Source organism: Equus caballus, chromosome 5, assembly GCF_041296265.1.
Source record: "Equus caballus isolate H_3958 breed thoroughbred chromosome 5, TB-T2T, whole genome shotgun sequence".
NCBI classification, from domain to species: Eukaryota; Metazoa; Chordata; class Mammalia; order Perissodactyla; family Equidae; genus Equus; species Equus caballus.
In genome coordinates, this window is record NC_091688.1 from 52,716,164 (window position 1) to 52,733,257 (window position 17,094).

Genomic DNA, 17,094 nt, shown 5'->3' on the forward strand with positions numbered 1-17,094 from the left:
TCTGCACAGTGCTCTTACAGCCTACCGGGAACATCTCTTACAAAGGCCTGTGAAACGCAGTTTCTTTGCAGGCCTGATCTGGCTGAAGTGGAACTTCTGCTCTGTGTGCTCTACATTGCCCTAGAGCTGAAAGGCACAACGTGCAGGCTTCTTTCCAAAGGGCGAGTTGGGCCCCAAAGCATCTTGCTTCCAGCTCTTTGGGAAGCTAAGTAACAACTCGCTCTGCACAGTGCTCTTACAGCCTACCGGGAAGATCTCTTACAAAGGCCTGTGAAACGCAGTTTCTTTGCAGGCCTGATCTGGCTGAAGTAGAACTTCTGCTCTGGGTGTGCTACATGGCCCTAGAGCTGAAAGGCACAACGTGCAGGCTTCTTTCCAAAGGGCGAGTTGGGCCCCAAAGCATCTTGCTTCCAGCTCTTTGGGGTAGCTATGAAACAACTCGCTCTGCACAGTGCTCTTACAGCCTACCGGGAACATCTCTTACAAAGGCCTGTGAAACGCAGTTTCTTTGCAGGAGTGATCTGGCTGAAGTAGAACTTCTGCTCTGGGTGTGCTACATTGGCCTAGAGCTGAAAGGCACAACGTGCAGGCTTCTTTCCAAAGGGCGAGTTGGGCCCCAAAGCTTCTTGCTTCCAGCTCTTTGGGAAGCTAAGAAACAACTCGCTCTGCACAGTGCTCTTACAGCCTACCGGGAACATCTCTTACAAAGGCCTGTGAAACGCAGTTTCTTTGCAGGCCTGATGTGGCTGAAGTAGAACTTCTGCTCTGTGTGTGCTACATGGCCCTAGAGCTGAAAGGCACAACGTGCAGGCTTCTTTCCAAAGGGCGAGTTGGGCTCCAAAGCATCTTGCTTCCAGCTCTTTGGGCTAGCTATGAAACAACTCGCTCTGCACAGTGCTCTTACAGCCTACCGGGAGCATCAGTTACAAAGGCCTGTGAAATGCAATTTCTTTGCAGGCCTGATCTGGCTGAACTAGAACTTCTGCTCTGCGTGTGCTACATTGCCCTAGAGCTGAAAGGCACAACGTGCAGGCTTCTTTCCAAAGGGCGAGTTGGGCCCCAAAGCATCTTGCTTCCAGCTATTTGGGAAGCTAAGAAACAACTCGCTCTGCACAGTGCTCTTACAGCCTACCGGGAACATCTCTTACAAAGGCCTGTGAAACGAAGTATCTTTGCAGGCCTGATCTGGCTGAAGTGGAACTTCTGCTCTGGGTGCTCTACATTGCCCTAGAGCTGAAAGGCACAACGTGCAGGCTTCTTTCCAAAGGGCGAGTTCGGCCCCAAAGCATCTTGCTTCCAGCTCTTTGGGAAGCTAAGTAACAACTCGCTCTGCACAGTTCTCTTACAGCCTACCGGGAACATCTCTTACAAAGGCCTGTGAAACGCAGTTTCTTTGCAGGCCTGATCTGGCTGAAGTAGAACTTCTGCTCTGGGTGTGCTACATGGCCCTAGAGCTGAAAGGCACAATGTGCAGGCTTCTTTGCAAAAGGCGAGTTGGGCCCCAAAGCATCTTGCTTCCAGCTCTTTGGGCTAGCTATGAAACAACTCGCTCTGCACAGTGCTCTTACAGCCTACCGGAACCATCACTTACAAAGGCCTGTGAAATGCAGTTTCTTTGCAGGCCTGATCACGCTGCACTAGAACTTCTGCTCTGGGTGTGCTACATTGCCCTAGAGCTGAAGGGCACAACGTGCAGGCCTGTTTCCAAAGGGCGAGTTGGGCCCCAAAGCATCTTGCTTCCAGCTCTTTGGGAAACTAAGAAACAAGTCGCTCTGCACAGTGCTCTTACAGCCTACCGGGAACATCTCTTACAAAGGCCTGTGAAATGCAGTTTCTTTGCAGGCCTGATCTGGCTGAACTAGAACTTCTGCTCTGGGTGTGCTACATTGGCCTAGAGCTGAAAGGCACAACGTGCAGGCTTCTTTCCAAAGGGCGAGTTGGGCCCCAAAGCATCTTGCTTCCAGCTCTTTGGGAAGCTAATAAACAAGGCGATCTGCACAGTGCTCTTACAGCCTACCGGGAACATCTCTTAGAAAGGCCTGTGAAACGCAGTTTCTTTGCAGGCCGGATCTGGCTGAACTAGAACTTCTGCTCTGGGTGTGCTACATTGCCCTAGAGCTGAAAGGCACAACGTGGAGGCTTCTTTCCAAAGGGCTAGTTGGGCCCCAAAGCATCTTGCTTCCAGCTCTTTGGGCTAGCTATGAAACAACTCGCTCTGCACAGTGCTCTTACAGCCTACCGGGAACATCTCTTACAAAGGCCTGTTAAACACAGTTTCTTTGCAGGCCTGATCTGGCTGAACTAGAACTTCTGCTCTGCGTGTGCTACATTGCCCTAGAGCTGAAAGGCACAACGTGCAGGCTTCTTTGCAAAGGGCGAGTTGGGCCCCAAAGCATCTTGCTTCCAGCTCTTTGTTAAGCTAAGAAACAACTCGCTCTGCACAGTGCTCTTACAGCCTACCGGGAGCATCAGTTACAAAGGCCTGTGAAACGCAGTTTCTTTGCAGGCCTGATCTGGCTGAAGTGGAACTTCTGCTCTGGGTGCTCTACATTGCCCTAGAGCTGAAAGGCACAACGTGCAGGCTTCTTTCCAAAGGGCGAGTTGGGCCGCAAAGCATCTTGCTTCCAGCTCCTTGGGAAGCTAAGAAACAACTCGCTCTGCACAGTGCTCTTACAGCCTACCGGAACCATCACTTACAAAGGCCTGTGAAATGCAGTTTCTTTGCAGGCCTGATCACGCTGCACTAGAACTTCTGTCTTGGTGTGCTACATTGCCCTAGAGCTGAAGGGCGCAACGTGCAGGCCTGTTTCCAAAGAGCGAGTTGGGCCCCAAAGCATCTTGCTTCCAGCTCTTTGGGAAGCTAAGAAACAAGTCGCTCTGCACAGTGCTCTTACAGCCTACTGGGAACATCTCTTACAAAGGCCTGTGAAACGCAGTTTCTTTGCAGGCCTGATCTGGCTGAAGTAGAACTTCTGCTCTGGGTGTGCTACATTGGCCTAGAGCTGAAAGGCACAAAGAGCAGGCTTCTTTGCAAAGGGCGAGTTGGGCCGCAAAGCATCTTGCTTCCAGCTCCTTGGGAAGCTAAGAAACAACTCGCTCTGCACAGTGCTCTTACAGCCTACCGGGAACATCTCTTACAAAGGCCTGTGAAACGCAGTTTCTTTGCAGGCCTGATCTCGCTGAAGTAGAACTTCTGCTCTGGGTGTGCTCCATTGGCCTAGAGCTGAAAGGCACAACCTGCAGGCTTCTTTCCAAAGGGCGAGTTGGGCCCCAAAGCATCTTGCTTCCAGCTCTTTGGGAAGCTAAGAAACAATTCGCTCTGCACAATGCTCTTACAGCCTAGTGGGAACATCTCTTACAAAGGCCTGTTAAACACAGTTTCTTTGCAGGCCTGATCTGGCTGAACTAGAAATTCTGCTCTGCGTGTGCTACATTGCCCTAGAGCTGAAAGGCACAACGTGCAGGCTTCTTTGCAAAGGGCGAGTTGGGCCGCAAAGCATCTTGCTTCCAGCTCCTTGGGAAGCTAAGAAACAACTCGCTCTGCACAGTGCTCTTACAGCCTACCGGGAACATCTCTTACAAAGGCCTGTGATACGCAGTTTCTTTGCAGGCCTGATGTGGCTGAAGTAGAACTCTTGCTCTGGGTGTGCTGCTTTGGCCTAGAGCTGAAAGGCACAACGTGCAGGCTTCTTTCCAAAGGGCGAGTTGGGCCCCAAAGCATCTTGCTTCCAGCTCTTTGGGCTAGCTATGAAACAACTCGCTCTGCACAGTGCTCTTACAGCCTACCGGGAACATCTCTTACAAAGGCCTGTGAAACGCAGTTTCTTTGCAGGCCTGATCTGGCTGAAGTAGAACTTCTGCTCTGGGTGTGCTACATTGGCCTAGAGCTGAAAGGCACAACGTGCAGTCTTCTTTCCAAAGGGCGAGTTGGGCCCCAAAGCTTCTTGCTTCCAGCTCTTTGGGAAGCTAAGAAACAACTCGCTCTGCACAGTGCTCTTACAGCCTACCGGGAACATCTCTTACAAAGGCCTGTGAAACGCAGTTTCTTTGCAGGCCTGATGTGGCTGAAGTAGAACTTCTGCTCTGTGTGTGCTACATGGCCCTAGAGCTGAAAGGCACAACGTGCAGGCTTCTTTCCAAAGGGCGAGTTGGGCCCCAAAGCATCTTGCTTCCAGCTCTTTGGGCTAGCTATGAAACAACTCGCTCTGCACAGTGCTCTTACAGCCTACCGGGAGCATCAGTTACAAAGGCCTGTGAAATGCAGTTTCTTTGCAGGCCTGATCTGGCTCAAGTAGAACTTCTGCTCTGGGTGTGCTACATGGCCCTAGAGCTGAAAGGCACAACGTGCAGGCTTCTTTCCAAAGGGCGAGTTGGGCCCCAAAGCATCTTGCTTCCAGCTCTTTGGGAAGCTAAGAAACAACTCGCTCTGCACAGTGCTCTTACAGCCTACCGGGAACATCTCTTACAAAGGCCTGTGAAACGCAGTTTCTTTGCAGGCCGGATCTGGCTGAACTAGAACTTCTGCTCTGGGTGTGCTACATTGCCCTAGAGCTGAAAGGCACAACGTGCAGGCTTCTTTCCAAAGGGCGAGTTGGGCCCCAAAGCATCTTGCTTCCAGCTCTTTGGGCTAGCTATGAAACAACTCGCTCTGCACAGTGCTCTTACAGCCTACCGGGAACATCTCTTACAAAGGCCTGTTAAACACAGTTTCTTTGCAGGCCTGATCTGGCTGAACTAGAACTTCTGCTCTGCGTGTGCTACATTGCCCTAGAGCTGAAAGGCACAACGTGCAGGCTTCTTTGCAAAGGGCGAGTTGGGCCCCAAAGCATCTTGCTTCCAGCTCTTTGTTAAGCTAAGAAACAACTCGCTCTGCACAGTGCTCTTACAGCCTACCGGGAGCATCAGTTACAAAGGCCTGTGAAACGCAGTTTCTTTGCAGGCCTGATCTGGCTGAAGTGGAACTTCTGCTCTGGGTGCTCTACATTGCCCTAGAGCTGAAAGGCACAACGTGCAGGCTTCTTTCCAAAGGGCGAGTTGGGCCGCAAAGCATCTTGCTTCCAGCTCCTTGGGAAGCTAACAAACAACTCGCTCTGCACAGTGCTCTTACAGCCTACCGGAACCATCACTTACAAAGGCCTGTGAAATGCAGTTTCTTTGCAGGCCTGATCACGCTGCACTAGAACTTCTGTCTTGGTGTGCTACATTGCCCTAGAGCTGAAGGGCGCAACGTGCAGGCCTGTTTCCAAAGAGCGAGTTGGGCCCCAAAGCATCTTGCTTCCAGCTCTTTGGGAAGCTAAGAAACAAGTCGCTCTGCACAGTGCTCTTACAGCCTACTGGGAACATCTCTTACAAAGGCCTGTGAAACGCAGTTTCTTTGCAGGCCTGATCTGGCTGAAGTAGAACTTCTGCTCTGGGTGTGCTACATTGGCCTAGAGCTGAAAGGCACAAAGAGCAGGCTTCTTTGCAAAGGGCGAGTTGGGCCGCAAAGCATCTTGCTTCCAGCTCCTTGGGAAGCTAAGAAACAACTCGCTCTGCACAGTGCTCTTACAGCCTACCGGGAACATCTCTTACAAAGGCCTGTGAAACGCAGTTTCTTTGCAGGCCTGATCTCGCTGAAGTAGAACTTCTGCTCTGGGTGTGCTCCATTGGCCTAGAGCTGAAAGGCACAACCTGCAGGCTTCTTTCCAAAGGGCGAGTTGGGCCCCAAAGCATCTTGCTTCCAGCTCTTTGGGAAGCTAAGAAACAATTCGCTCTGCACAATGCTCTTACAGCCTAGTGGGAACATCTCTTACAAAGGCCTGTTAAACACAGTTTCTTTGCAGGCCTGATCTGGCTGAACTAGAAATTCTGCTCTGCGTGTGCTACATTGCCCTAGAGCTGAAAGGCACAACGTGCAGGCTTCTTTGCAAAGGGCGAGTTGGGCCGCAAAGCATCTTGCTTCCAGCTCCTTGGGAAGCTAAGAAACAACTCGCTCTGCACAGTGCTCTTACAGCCTACCGGGAACATCTCTTACAAAGGCCTGTGATACGCAGTTTCTTTGCAGGCCTGATGTGGCTGAAGTAGAACTTCTGCTCTGGGTGTGCTGCTTTGGCCTAGAGCTGAAAGGCACAACGTGCAGGCTTCTTTCCAAAGGGCGAGTTGGGCCCCAAAGCATCTTGCTTCCAGCTCTTTGGGCTAGCTATGAAACAACTCGCTCTGCACAGTGCTCTTACAGCCTACCGGGAACATCTCTTACAAAGGCCTGTGAAACGCAGTTTCTTTGCAGGCCTGATCTGGCTGAAGTAGAACTTCTGCTCTGGGTGTGCTACATTGGCCTAGAGCTGAAAGGCACAACGTGCAGGCTTCTTTCCAAAGGGCGAGTTGGGCCCCAAAGCATCTTGCTTCCAGCTCTTTGGGAAGCTAAGAAACAACTCGCTCTGCACAGTGCTCTTACAGCCTACCGGGAACATCTCTTACAAAGGCCTGTGAAACGCAGTTTCTTTGCAGGCCTGATGTGGCTGAAGTAGAACTTCTGCTCTGTGTGTGCTACATGGCCCTAGAGCTGAAAGGCACAACGTGCAGGCTTCTTTCCAAAGGGCGAGTTGGGCCCCAAAGCATCTTGCTTCCAGCTCTTTGGGCTAGCTATGAAACAACTCGCTCTGCACAGTGCTCTTACAGCCTACCGGGAGCATCAGTTACAAAGGCCTGTGAAATGCAGTTTCTTTGCAGGCCTGATCTGGCTGAAGTAGAACTTCTGCTCTGGGTGTGCTACATGGCCCTAGAGCTGAAAGGCACAACGTGCAGGCTTCTTTCCAAAGGGCGAGTTGGGCCCCAAAGCATCTTGCTTCCAGCTCTTTGGGAAGCTAAGAAACAACTCGCTCTGCACAGTGCTCTTACACCCTACCGGGAACATCTCTTACAAAGGCCTGTGAAACGCAGTTTCTTTGCAGGCCTGATCTGGCTGAAGTGGAACTTCTGCTCTGGGTGCTCTACATTGCCCTAGAGCTGAAAGGCACAACGTGCAGGCTTCTTTCCAAAGGGCGAGTTGGGCCCCAAAGCATCTTGCTTCCAGCTCTTTGGGAAGCTAAGTAACAACTCGCTCTGCACAGTGCTCTTACAGCCTACCGGGAAGATCTCTTACAAAGGCCTGTGAAACGCAGTTTCTTTGCAGGCCTGATCTGGCTGAAGTAGAACTTCTGCTCTGGGTGTGCTACATGGCCCTAGAGCTGAAAGGCACAATGTGAAGGCTTCTTTGCAAAAGGCGAGTTGGGCCCCAAAGCATCTTGCTTCCAGCTCTTTGGGCTAGCTATGAAACAACTCGCTCTGCACAGTGCTCTTACAGCCTACCGGAACCATCACTTACAAAGGCCTGTGAAATGCAGTTTCTTTGCAGGCCTGATCACGCTGCACTAGAACTTCTGCTCTGGGTGTGCTACATTGCCCTAGAGCTGAAGGGCACAACGTGCAGGCCTGTTTCCAAAGGGCGAGTTGGGCCCCAAAGCATCTTGCTTCCAGCTCTTTGGGAAGCTAAGAAACAACTCGCTCTGCACACTGCTCTTACAGCCTACTGGGAACATCTCTTACAAAGGCCTGTGAAATGCAGTTGCTTTGCAGGCCGGATCTGGCTGAACTAGAACTTCTGCTCTGCGTGTGCTACATTGCCCTAGAGCTGAAAGGGACAACGTGCAGGCTTCTTTGCAAAGGGCGAGTTGGGCCGCAAAGCAACTTGCTTCCAGCTCCTTGGGAAGCTAAGAAACAACTCGCACTGCACAGTGCTCTTACAGCCTACCGTGAACATCTCATACAGAGGCCTGTCAAACGCAGTTTCTTTGCAGGCCTGATCTGGCTGAGGTAGAACTTCTGCTCTGGGTGTGCTACATGGCCCTAGAGCTGAAAGGCACAACGTGCAGGCTTCTTTCCAAAGGGCGAGTTGGGCCCCAAAGCATCTTGCTTCCAGCTCTTTGGGCTAGCTATGAAACAACTCGCTCTGCACAGTGCTCTTACAGCCTACCGGGAACATCTCTTACAAAGGCCTGTGAAATGCAGTTTCTTTGCAGGCCTGATCTGGCTGAAGTAGAACTTCTGCTCTGGGTGTGCTACATTGGCCTAGAGCTGAAAGGCACAACGTGCAGGCTTCTTTCCAAAGGGCGAGTTGGGCCCCAAAGCATCTTGCTTCCAGCTCTTTGGGAAGCTAAGAAACAACTCGCTCTGCACAGTGCTCTTACAGCCTACCGGGAACATCTCTTACAAAGGCCTGTGAAACGCAGTATCTTTGCAGGCCTGATCTGGCTGAAGTGGAACTTCTGCTCTGGGTGCTCTACATTGCCCTAGAGCTGAAAGGCACAACGTGCAGGCTTCTTTCCAAAGGGCGAGTTGGGCCCCAAAGCATCTTGCTTCCAGCTCTTTGGGAACCTAAAAACAACTCGCTCTGCACAGTGCTCTTACAGCCTACCGGGAGCATCAGTTACAAAGGCCTGTGAAATGCAGTTTCTTTGCAGGCCTGATATCGCTGAAGTAGAACTTCTGCTCTGGGTGTGCTCCATTGGCCTAGAGCTGAAAGGCACAACCTGCAGGCTTCTTTCCAAAGGGCGAGTTGGGCCCCAAAGCATCTTGCTTCCAGCTCTTTGGGAAGCTAAGAAACAACTCGCTCTGCACAGTGCTCTTACAGACTACCGGGAACATCTCATACAAAGGCCTGTCAAACGCAGTTTCTTTGCAGGCCTGATCTGGCTGAGGTAGAACTTCTGCTCTGGGTGTGCTACATGGCCCTAGAGCTGAAAGGCACAACGTGCAGGCTTCTTTCCAAAGGGCGAGTTGGGCCCCAAAGCATCTTGCTTCCAGCTCTTTGGGCTAGCTATGAAACAACTCGCTCTGCACAGTGCTCTTACAGCCTACCGGGAACATCTCTTACAAAGGCCTGTGAAACGAAGTTTCTTGGCAGGCCTGATCTGGCTGAACTAGAACTTCTGCTCTGGGTGTGCTACATTGCCCTAGAGCTGAAAGGCACAACGTGCAGGCTTCTTTCCAAAGGGCGAGTTGGGCCCCAAAGCATCTTGCTTCCAGCTCTTTGGGAAGCTAAGAAACAACTCGCTCTGCACAGTGCTCTTACTGCCTACCGGGAATATCTCTTACAAAGGCCTGTGAAACGCAGTTTCTTTGCAGGCCTGATGTGGCTGAAGTAGAACTTCTGCTCTGGGTGTGCTACATTGCCCTAGAGCTGAAAGGCACAACGTGCAGGCTTCTTTGCAAAGGGCGAGTTGGGCCCCAAAGCATCTTGCTTCCAGCTCTTTGGGAAGCTAAGAAACAACTCGCTCTGCACAGTGCTCTTACAGCCTACCGGGAACATCTCTTACAAAGGCCTGTGAAACGCAGTTTCTTTGCAGGCCTGATCTGGCTGAAGTAGAACTTCTGCTCTGGGTGTGCTACATTGGCCTAGAGCTGAAAGGCACAACGTGCAGGCTTCTTTCCAAAGGGCGAGTTAGGCCCCAAAGCATCTTGCTTCCAGCTCTTTGGGAAGCTAAGAAACAATTCGCTCTGCACAGTGCTCTTACAGCCTAGTGGGAACATCTCTTACAAAGGCCTGTTAAACACAGTTTCTTTGCAGGCCTGATCTGGCTGAACTAGAAATTCTGCTCTGCGTGTGCTACATTGCCCTAGAGCTGAAAGGCACAACGTGCAGGCTTCTTTCCAAAGGGCGAGTTGGGCCCCAAAGCATCTTGCTTCCAGCTCCTTGGGAAGCTAAGAAACAACTCGCTCTGCACAGTGCTCTTACAGCCTACCGGGAACATCTCTTACAAAGGCCTGTGAAACGCAGTTTCTTTGCAGGCCTGATGTGGCTGAAGTAGAACTTCTGCTCTGGGTGTGCTACTTTGGCCTAGAGCTGAAAGGCACAACGTGCAGGCTTCTTGCCAAAGGGCGAGTTGGGCCCCAAAGCATCTTGCTTCCAGCTCTTTGGGAAGCTAAGAAACAACTCGCTCTGCACAGTGCTCTTACAGCCTACCGGGAACATCTCTTACAAAGGCCTTTGAAACGCAGTTTCTTTGCAGGCCTGATCTGGCTGAAGTAGAACTTCTGCTCTGGGTGTGCTACATGGCCCTAGAGCTGAAAGGCACAATGTTCAGGCTTCTTTGCAAAAGGCGAGTTGGGCCCCAAAGCATCTTGCTTCCAGCTCTTTGGGCTAGCTATGAAACAACTCGCTCTGCACAGTGCTCTTACAGCCTACCGGAACCATCACTTACAAAGGCCTGTGAAATGCAGTTTCTTTGCAGGCCTGATCACGCTGCACTAGAACTTCTGCTCTGGGTGTGCTACATTGCACTAGAGCTGAAGGGCGCAACGTGCAGGCCTGTTTCCAAAGGGCGAGTTGGGCCCCAAAGCATCTTGCTTCCAGCTCTTTGGGAAGCTAAGAAACAAGTCGCTCTGCACAGTGCTCTTACAGCCTACTGGGAACATCTCTTACAAAGGCCTGTGAAACGCAGTTTCTTTGCAGGCCTGATCTGGCTGAAGTAGAACTTCTGCTCTGGGTGTGCTACATTGCCCTAGAGCTGAAAGGCACAACGTGCAGGCTTCTTTGCAAAGGGCGAGTTGGGCCGCAAAGCAACTTGCTTCCAGCTCCTTGGGAAGCTAAGAAACAACTCGCACTGCACAGTGCTCTTACAGCCTACTGGGAACATCTCATACAAAGGCCTGTCAAACGCAGTTTCTTTGCAGGCCTGATCTGGCTGAGGTAGAACTTCTGCTCTGGGTGTGCTACATGGCCCTAGAGCTGAAAGGCACAACGTGCAGGCTTCTTTCCAAAGGGCGAGTTGGGCCCCAAAGCATCTTGCTTCCAGCTCTTTGGGCTAGCTATGAAACAACTCGCTCTGCACAGTGCTCTTACAGCCTACCGGGAACATCTCTTACAACGGCCTGTGAAACGCAGTTTCTTTGCAGGCCTGATCTGGCTGAAGTAGAACTTCTGCTCTGGGTGTGCTACATTGGCCTAGAGCTGAAAGGCACAACGTGCAGGCTTCTTTCCAAAGGGCGAGTTGGGCCCCAAAGCTTCTTGCTTCCAGCTCTTTGGGAAGCTAAGAAACAACTCGCTCTGCACAGTGCTCTTACAGCCTACCGGGAACATCTCTTACAAAGGCCTGTGAAACGCAGTTTCTTTGCAGGCCTGATGTGGCTGAAGTAGAACTTCTGCTCTGTGTGTGCTACATGGCCCTAGAGCTGAAAGGCACAACGTGCAGGCTTCTTTCCAAAGGGCGAGTTGGGCCCCAAAGCATCTTGCTTCCAGCTCTTTGGGCTAGCTATGAAACAACTCGCTCTGCACAGTGCTCTTACAGCCTACCGGGAGCATCAGTTACAAAGGCCTGTGAAATGCAGTTTCTTTGCAGGCCTGATCTGGCTGAACTAGAACTTCTGCTCTGGGTGTGTTACATTGGCCTAGAGCTGAAAGGCACAACGTGCAGGCTTCTTTCCAAAGGGCGAGTTGGGCCCCAAAGCATCTTGCTTCCAGCTCTTTGGGAAGCTAAGAAACAACTCGCTCTGCACAGTGCTCTTACAGCCTACCGGGAACATCTCTTACAAAGGCCTGTGAAACGCAGTATCTTTGCAGGCCTGATCTGGCTGAAGTGGAACTTCTGCTCTGGGTGCTCTACATTGCCCTAGAGCTGAAAGGCACAACGTGCAGGCTTCTTTCCAAAGGGCGAGTTGGGCCCCAAAGCATCTTGCTTCCAGCTCTTTGGGAACCTAAAAACAACTCGCTCTGCACAGTGCTCTTACAGCCTACCGGGAACATCTCTTGCAAAGGCCTGTGAAACGCAGTTTCTTTGCAGGCCTGATCTGGCTGATGTAGAACTTCTGCTCTGGGTGTGCTACATTGCCCTAGAGCTGAAGGGCGCAACGTGCAGGCCTGTTTCCAAAGGGCGAGTTGGGCCCCAAAGCATCTTGCTTCCAGCTCTTTGGGAAGCTAAGAAACAAGTCGCTCTGCACAGTGCTCTTACAGCCTACTGGGAACATCTCTTACAAAGGCCTGTGAAATGCAGTTGCTTTGAAGGCCGGATCTGGCTGAACTAGAACTTCTGCTCTGCATGTGCTACATTGCCCTAGAGCTGAAAGGCACAACGTGCAGGCTTCTTTCCAAAGGGCGAGTTGGGCCCCAAAGCTTCTTGCTTCCAGCTCTTTGGGAAGCTAAGAAACAACTCGCTCTGCACAGTGCTCTTACAGCCTACCGGGAACATCTCTTACAAAGGCCTGTGAAACGCAGTTTCTTTGCAGGCCTGATGTGGCTGAAGTAGAACTTCTGCTCTGTGTGTGCTACATGGCCCTAGAGCTGAAAGGCACAACGTGCAGGCTTCTTTCCAAAGGGCGAGTTGGGCCCCAAAGCATCTTGCTTCCAGCTCTTTGGGCTAGCTATGAAACAACTCGCTCTGCACAGTGCTCTTACAGCCTACCGGGAGCATCACTTACAAAGGCCTGTGAAATGCAGTTTCTTTGCAGGCCTGATCTGGCTGAACTAGAACTTCTGCTCTGGGTGTGCTACATTGCCCTAGAGCTGAAAGGCACAACGTGCAGGCTTCTTTCCAAAGGGCGAGTTGGGCCCCAAAGCATCTTGCTTCCAGCTCTTTGGGAAGCTAAGAAACAACTCTCTCTGCACAGTGCTCTTACAGCCTACCGGGAACATCTCTTACAAAGGCCTGTGAAACGCAGTATCTTTGCAGACCTGATCTGGCTGAAGTGGAACTTCTGCTCTGGGTGCTCTACATTGCCCTAGAGCTGAAAGGCACAACGTGCAGGCTTCTTTCCAAAGGGCGAGTTGGGCCCCAAAGCATCTTGCTTCCAGCTCTTTGGGAACCTAAAAACAACTCGCTCTGCACAGTGCTCTTACAGCCTACCGGGAACATCTCTTGCAAAGGCCTGTGAAACGCAGTTTCTTTGCAGGCCTGATCTGGCTGATGTAGAACTTCTGCTCTGGGTGTGCTACATTGCCCTAGAGCTGAAAGGCACAACGTGCAGGCTTCTTTCCAAAGGGCGAGTTGGGCCCCAAAGCATCTTGCTTCCAGCTCTTTGGGAAGCTAAGAAACAACTCGCTCTGCACAGTGCTCTTACAGCCTACCGGGAACATCTCTTACAAAGGCCTGTGAAACGCAGTTTCTTTGCAGGCCTGATCTGGCTAAAGTAGAACTTCTGCTGTGGGTGTGCTACATTGGCCTAGAGCTGAAAGGCACAACGTGCAGGCTCCTTTCCAAAGGGCGAGTTGGGCCCCAAAGCATCTTGCTTCCAGCTCTTTGGGAAGCTAAGAAACAACTCGCTATGCACAGTGCTCTTACAGCCTACCGGGAACATCTCTTACAAAGGCCTGTGAAACGCAGTTTCTTCGCAGGCCTGATCTGGCTGAAGTGGAACTTCTGCTCTGGGTGTGCTACATTGCCCGAGAGCTGAAAAGCACAACGTGCAGGCTTCTTTCCAAAGGGCGAGTTGGGCCCCAAAGCATCTTGCTTCCAGCTCTTTGGGAAGCTAAGAAACAACTCGCTATGCACAGTGCTCTTACAGCCTACCGGGAGCATCAGTTACAAAGGCCTGTGAAATGCAGTTTCTTTGCAGGCCTAATCTGGCTGAACCAGAACTTCTGCTCTGGGTGTGCTACATTTCCCTAGAGCTGAAAGGCACAATGTGCAGGCTTCTTTCCAAAGGGCGAGTTGGGCCCCAAAGCATCTTGCTTCCAGCTCTTTGGGAAGCTAAGAAACAACTCGCTCTGCACAGTGCTTTTACAGCCTACCGGGAACATCTCTTACAAAGGCATCTCAAACGCAGTTGCTTTGCAGGCCTGATCTGGCTGAAGTAGAACTTCTGCTCTGGGTGTGCTACATTGGCCTAGAGCTGAAAGGCACAAAGTGCAGGCTTCTTTGCAAAGGGCGAGTTGGGCCGCAAAGCATCTTGCTTCCAGCTCCTTTGGAAGCTAAGAAACAACTCGCTCTGCACAGTGCTCTTACAGCCTACCGGGAACATCTCTTACAAAGGCCTGTGAAACGCAGTTTCTTTGCAGGCCTGATCTCGCTGAAGTAGAACTTCTGCTCTGGGTGTGCTCCATTGGCCTAGAGCTGAAAGGCACAACCTGCAGGCTTCTTTCCAAAGGGCGAGTTGGGCCCCAAAGCATCTTGCTTCCAGCTCTTTGGGAAGCTAAGAAACAACTCGCTCTGCACAGTGCTCTTACAGACTACTGGGAACATCTCATACAAAGGCCTGTCAAACGCAGTTTCTTTGCAGGCCTGATCTGGCTGAGGTAGAACTTCTGCTCTGGGTGTGCTACATGGCCCTAGAGCTGAAAGGCACAACGGGCAGGCTTCTTTCCAAAGGGCGAGTTGGGCCCCAAAGCATCTTGCTTCCAGCTCTTTGGGCTAGCTATGAAACAACTCGCTCTGCACAGTGCTCTTACAGCCTACCGGGAACATCTCTTACAAAGGCCTGTGAAACGAAGTTTCTTGGCAGGCCTGATCTGGCTGAACTAGAACTTCTGCTCTGGGTGTGCTACATTGCCCTAGAGCTGAAAGGCACAACGTGCAGGCTTCTTTCCAAAGGGCGAGTTGGGCCCCAAAGCATCTTGCTTCCAGCTCTTTGGGAAGCTAAAAAACAACTCGCTCTGCACAGTGCTCTTACTGCCTACCGGGAATATCTCTTACAAAGGCCTGTGAAACGCAGTTTCTTTGCAGGCCTGATGTGGCTGAAGTAGAACTTCTGCTCTGGGTGTGCTACATTGCCCTAGAGCTGAAAGGCACAACGTGCAGGCTTCTTTGCAAAGGGCGAGTTGGGCCCCAAAGCATCTTGCTTCCAGCTCTTTGGGAAGCTAAGAAACAACTCGCTCTGCACAGTGCTCTTACAGCCTACCGGGAACATCTCTTACAAAGGCCTGTGAAACGCAGTTTCTTTGCAGGCCTGCTCTCGCTGAAGTAGAACTTCTGCTCTGGGTGTGCTACATTGGCCTAGAGCTGAAAGGCACAACGTGCAGGCTTCTTTCCAAAGGGCGAGTTAGGCCCCAAACCATCTTGCTTCCAGCTCTTTGGGAAGCTAAGAAACAATTCGCTCTGCACAGTGCTCTTACAGCCTAGTGGGAACATCTCTTACAAAGGCCTGTTGAACACAGTTTCTTTGCAGGCCTTATCTGGCTGAACTAGAAATTCTGCTCTGCGTGTGCTACATTGCCCTAGAGCTGAAAGGCACAACGTGCAGGCTTCTTTGCAAAGGGCGAGTTGGGCCGCAAAGCATCTTGCTTCCAGCTCCTTGGGAAGCTAAGAAACAACTCGCTCTGCACAGTGCTCTTACAGCCTACCGGGAACATCTCTTACAAAGGCCTGTGAAACGCAGTTTCTTTGCAGGCCTGATCTGGCTGAAGTAGAACTTCTGCTCTGGGTGTGCTACATGGCCCTAGAGCTGAAAGGCACAATGTTCAGGCTTCTTTGCAAAAGGCGAGTTGGGCCCCAAAGCATCTTGCTTCCAGCTCTTGGGGCTAGCTATGAAACAACTCGCTCTGCACAGTGCTCTTACAGCCTACCGGAACCATCACTTACAAAGGCCTGTGAAATGCAGTTTCTTTGCAGGCCTGATCACGCTGCACTAGAACTTCTGCTCTGGGTGTGCTACATTGCCCTAGAGCTGAAGGGCGCAACGTGCAGGCCTGTTTCCAAAGGGCGAGTTGGGCCCCAAAGCATCTTGCTTCCAGATCTTTGGGAAGCTAAGAAACAAGTCGCTCTGCACAGTGCTCTTACAGCCTACCGGGAACATCTCTTACAAAGGCCTGTGAAACGCAGTTTCTTTGCAGGCCTGATCTGGCTGAAGTAGAACTTCTGCTCTGGGTGTGCTACATTGCCCTAGAGCTGAAAGGCACAACGTGCAGGCTTCTTTGCAAAGGGCGAGTTGGGCCGCAAAGCAACTTGCTTCCAGCTCCTTGGGAAGCTAAGAAACAACTCGCACTGCACAGTGCTCTTACAGCCTACTGGGAACATCTCATACAAAGGCCTGTCAAACGCAGTTTCTTTGCAGGCCTGATCTGGCTGAGGTAGAACTTCTGCTCTGGGTGTGCTACATGGCCCTAGAGCTGAAAGGCACAACGTGCAGGCTTCTTTCCAAAGGGCGAGTTGGGCCCCAAAGCATCTTGCTTCCAGCTCTTTGGGCTAGCTATGAAACAACTCGCTCTGCACAGTGCTCTTACAGCCTACCGGGAACATCTCTTACAAAGGCCTGTGAAACGCAGTTTCTTTGCAGGCCTGATCTGGCTGAAGTAGAACTTCTGCTCTGGGTGTGCTACATTGGCCTAGAGCTGAAAGGCACAACGTGCAGGCTTCTTTCCAAAGGGCGAGTTGGGCCCCAAAGCTTCTTGCTTCCAGCTCTTTGGGAAGCTAAGAAACAACTCGCTCTGCACAGTGCTCTTACAGCCTACCGGGAACATCTCTTACAAAGGCCTGTGAAACGCAGTTTCTTTGCAGGCCTGATGTGGCTGAAGTAGAACTTCTGCTCTGTGTGTGCTACATGGCCCTAGAGCTGAAAGGCACAACGTGCAGGCTTCTTTCCAAAGGGCGAGTTGGGCCCCAAAGCATCTTGCTTCCAGCTCTTTGGGCTAGCTATGAAACAACTCGCTCTGCACAGTGCTCTTACAGCCTACCGGGAGCATCAGTTACGAAGGCCTGTGAAATGCAGTTTCTTTGCAGGCCTGATCTGGCTGAACTAGAACTTCTGCTCTGGGTGTGCTACATGGCCCTAGAGCTGAAAGGCACAACGTGCAGGCTTCTTTCCAAAGGGCGAGTTGGGCCCCAAAGCATCTTGCTTCCAGCTCTTTGGGAAGCTAAGAAACAACTCGCTCTGCACAGTGCTCTTACAGCCTACCGGGAACATCTCTTACAAAGGCCTGTGAAACGCAGTTTCTTTGCAGGCCTGATCTGGCTGAAGTGGAACTTCTGCTCTGAGTGCTCTACATTGCCCTAGAGCTGAAAGGCACAACGTGCAGGCTTCTTTCCAAAGGGCGAGTTGGGCCCCAAAGCATCTTGCTTCCAGCTCTTTGGGAAGCTAAGTAACAACTCGCTCTGCACAGTGCTCTTACAGCCTACCGGGAAGATCTCTTACAAAGGCCTGTGAAACGCAGTT